This window comes from Megascapheus bottae, chromosome 1, assembly GCF_031878675.1.
Source record: "Megascapheus bottae isolate mThoBot1 chromosome 1, mThoBot2.hap1, whole genome shotgun sequence".
NCBI lineage: Eukaryota > Metazoa > Chordata > Mammalia > Rodentia > Geomyidae > Megascapheus > Megascapheus bottae.
Genome location: NC_143509.1, coordinates 40023997 through 40028352, shown reverse-complemented (window position 1 = coordinate 40028352; position 4356 = coordinate 40023997). Strand labels below are relative to the sequence as shown.

The window sequence follows — 4356 nt, the reverse complement described above, 5'->3', positions numbered from 1 at the left end:
GCTAGATGGAGAACCAAGAAGAACTGATATGAAGTTGATGTTAAAGTTTCAATTTGAATGCATACAGAGACAGAATTTCCTCTTCCTTGAGTAATGGAAGGTATTTCTCTCTCTCTCTCTCTCTCTCTCTCTCTCTCTCTCTCTCTCTCTCTCTCTCTCTCTCTCTCTCTCTCTCTGTCCCCTTCTCTCCCTCCCTCTCCCTCTCTCTCTTACACACATATAAACACACACACACAAACACACTTTTTAAGATGTTTAACTGATTTGACTAGTGTCACATTTTGTAGGCTAATTTTTACTCATTTAAATATTAACTTAATGTAAAATATACTTTCACAGTAGCATCTAGAGTGATGTTTTACAAAGTATGTGGGTGATATGACTTAGCCAAGTTGATGTGCAAATGTTAACTATCACATTGAAAAAATAACGTAGATATAAAATTTTTAAAAAGTAAAGATAATCCAGGTGTTGGTGGCTCATGCCTGTAAATCCTAGCTACTCAGGAGGCTGAGATCTGAGGACTGCAGTTCAAAGCCAGTCCTGGAAGAAAAGTACTCAAGACACTTAACTCCAATTACCCACAGAAAACTGGAAGTGGTGATGTAGCCTGAAGTGTTAGAATACTAGCCTGGGGCTGAAGAGCTCAGGAACAGCACCCGGACCCAGAATTCAAGCCTCACAACCGAACAACAACAACAACAAAAAAGTAAAGAAAAACTCGGGTGCCTGCTGGGGCTGCTCTGTGGCGTGTAGCTGTTGCTGCCGCGGGACCCCTCGCTCACAGCCGCCGCAGTCCCGCAGCCTCATGGCGGACATCGGAGTGCACCTGGGCTGCACGTCAGCCTGTGTGGCTGTCTACAAGGATGGCCGAGCAGATGTGGTTGCAAATGATGCAGGAGATAGAGTTACCCCTGCTGTTGTAGCTTACTCAGAGAATGAAGAGGTGGTTGGACTGGCTGCAAAACAAAGTAGAATAAGAAATATTTCAAATACAGTAATGAAAGTAAAGCAGATCCTGGGCAGAAGATACATGGTTGTACCAGGTCTCAGCCTTGGAAGCATTCCGCCCTTTGTGGAGGAGCCAATCCTTTTGTTATGAAGCCATTAAGCCCTGGTCCAGTACCCACCCTGGGTGAACTCCCAGAGTTGGGCTTTCTCAGTCTGGGCCTCAGGCCTATTTATGACCTCTGCATAGGCAGCCCTACTTGCTACCTAAAACTCCTTACACCCTCCCTGTTACTCCATTCCCCTGTGGCCTTCCAGCCAGAAGTGTGGTCCTCAGACCTGACTTCTCAGCAAATGCCCTGAGCGGGAAGAATGGACTGGCTCCTGGAATTAAACTGAGAGCACACAGAGCTTCCACACGCCTTCAGATTTGTGCAGCTGTGGCCCAGAAGCTTGCTGCAGCCTCCATTCCAGGCCCACTATGGCCACCACCAGTAGCAGTGAGGGCATCCGGTGGTCCAGACAGGAGACACGAACTCTTCTGTCCATACTGGGCGAGGCTGAGTATATTCAACGCCTCCAGACTGTACATCATAATGCAGATGTCTATCAGGTTGTGTCTAAGCGAATGCAGCAGGAAGGCTTCCGCCGCACCGAACGCCAGTGCTGCTCCAAGTTTAAGGTTCTGAAGGCATTATACTTAAAGGCCTATGTTGCCCACGCCACCAGCGTGGGGGATCCACCACACTGTCCATTTTATGATACGTTGGATCAGCTTCTTCGAAGTCAGGTAGTGACTGACCCAGACAACCTAATGGAGGCTGCTGCTTGGGCCAAGCCCTGTGATCAGAACTTGGTGCCCTCTCACACCCCAAGAAAAGAGAGACCCTCCATTGTGAAAGCAGAAAGGATGCAGGCAGCTAATCAGCCTTTCTTGAAAACAATTAAGGAATCAGATGAGGATTGTCAGCTGAGAATCAGTGACCGGATCCGAGGAACCCATGACCTTGAGGACGCCTGGGATGAATCCTCAGGTGCAGGGTGCTCTCAAGGGACCCCCAACTACAGCAGCTCTCACAACCTTTTCAGAGGGGAAACTGCTCCCTGTCAGAGCAGCCCCATGACCAGACTGGGGGTGTCGGGTGAGCCCGCTCCCGGCACCAGCACCAGCACCAGCTGAAACCCTCCCGGGGCAGCCGCCACGTCACGGCCTCCAGGTTCCTCTTCCACAGTCGGTTTGGTCTCTGGTGGAGATAGACCTCTGGCCAGTGAGTCCCCTCCGAGGTGGGCGAGGCGAAGAAGGCGGTCAGTGGCCAGGACTATTGCAGTTGAGTTGACAGAAAACAGGAGGTTGGCCCGAGAGCTGTCAAAGCGAGAGGAAGAAAAACTAGATAGGTTGATTGCTATTGGTGAAGAGGCCAGTGCCCAGCAAGATGCTGCCAACGAGCTGCGCAGGGACGCTGTGGTCGCAGTCGGGCGCTTGGCAACGGCAGTGGAGGAAGCTACCGGTGCTTTCCAGCTAGGACTCGAAAAGTTGCTTCAGAAGCTGATTTCAAATGCCAAAAGCTAGGACTGATAGTGAAAGAACATGCCTCGTAAACAGAGAAGTCTCCTCACACCTGCCTTCTGGTACTGCAGCACCTTCTTTGTCCTCATAAAAGTGTAGTGAATTGTGGATATGCAGAGGAATAGGAGTATACTTGTGAGTTCTTTTTATCAAGATTCTCCGCTAAGTGAAAGATCATTTAGAAATGACAGGTGCCTAGTAAACCTCACAGAACCAAGTCCAAGAGAGTTAGTTTATCCTGGCCTTCTTTGTGACTGGAGGCAATTTCCTTTACCTCTCTACAATAGTGAGTGAAGAACAGCTAATAATTCCTGCCCTGCCTACCTCACAGGGCTGTTGTGAGGATCAGGTGGCTAATAGTTGTGAAAGGGTTTCAGAGTTTAAAAGCACTATACAAATATATGTGTGGCCTTCGCTGGAGCAAGGCTAGGAGAGTACTTTACAAAATACAAAAGTGTGGTTGTATGCCTTGACCTGTTGCTTAAATCTACTAGTTTAATTCGAGTGCTTCATGGAGTTTGCAGTTTTAGATTTTTTTTTAAGATCCTTCTATGGCCCATTAGACTAATATAGGCACAATGTGTATTTTTCCCTTTGTTTCATTCTTCATTGCTGTGTCTCTGACATACCTACTAGTCAGTACACTTGGTAATAGTCCAACCTATCAAATCTTCATTTTACTACTTCTCAGTCTCCTGTCAAGTTAAGGATATAACAAAGAACTAATGGGAATCACAGTGGTGTATTGATGCTTCTTATTGATAATCTGTGATATGGATATATTGGCTGTTTTATAAAACAGTAAGTGTAAGTACATTCTTTATATTTCATATTATTTGGGTCCTTTTCTATGCATGAGTTACATCTTTAAATTTTAGTTGCCTTTGATCCTTAGAGAAACAATTTGGATTGTATCATTTCGCAATCTGCTTTTAGTTAATTTCATTTTTTTGTATTAGCTTGTTTTTTTATTTTTGCCTGCTTGTTATAGAGGCTCTAGGGAACTTGCCAAGGTTACTTTTTGTCAGATGACCTAGGTAAAATTGGTCTGGTCAGTGACAGGTGGCGAAACAGAACAGTTTGGTTTACCCTTTAGCTTTGAGAATACTGGGGGTGGTGTGGATAGGATGCCTTTTAAGCACAAGCCCCACTCAACACATATCACCTTTAGGAGAGGTGAAGGTGATAGGCAGCATTCCCAGTTTTCCACCAGTCAGACCTTTCAGTAGTTCATATAATACTTTCAGAAAACATACATCATCTGGGATTTAAAAGACTTTTCTGCAGTCAAGCTAGAAAAAAATGAGAGGGTGTGTTGGAAGAGGTTATGTTTTATACATAACCTGGTGCTTCTCTAACTGCTGACAATGCAAATAGGTGGAGAAATGGACCAACACAACTGGGACCCACCTGGGCCTGTGTAAGTGGCAAGTAAGGAAGTGATGGCTATGTGGAGTAGCCAGTGTGGTCGAATACACTGGCATGTAGTTAGAACTCCTAGACCCCAGTCCTGTTGCAGTGGTTTCATTGAGCAAAACCACTTGCGCCTATCATGCCTCAAGTTCTTTATGTCTGTCTACATCAAGAGATTTATGCTAGGTTGGGTTATTTCCTAGTACCTTTGACATCTAAAATACTTATATAGTATAAGGCAAAATGCAGGTTCAAGGAGTGGCATTAGCTGTAAGAGTACATGGCGTGCCTACCTCCCTGCCATGAACAAAACCTGGATTTATACCCCATTACTACCAAAAAAAATGAGTGTGAAGTTACCGTTTTTAGTTACAGTGGCATACTACTGCATGTTTGGAAAACTAGTAACAATTGTATTTTAACAATTG

The 4356-nt window shown here is 45.5% G+C and overlaps 1 pseudogene; it reads left to right on the top strand.

The window, feature by feature from the left end:
• Nucleotides 1–1255: 1255 nt before the first annotated feature.
• LOC150068979 (myb/SANT-like DNA-binding domain-containing protein 7 pseudogene) lies at nucleotides 1256–2908 on the top strand (annotated as a pseudogene).
• Nucleotides 2909–4356: the final 1448 nt, after the last annotated feature.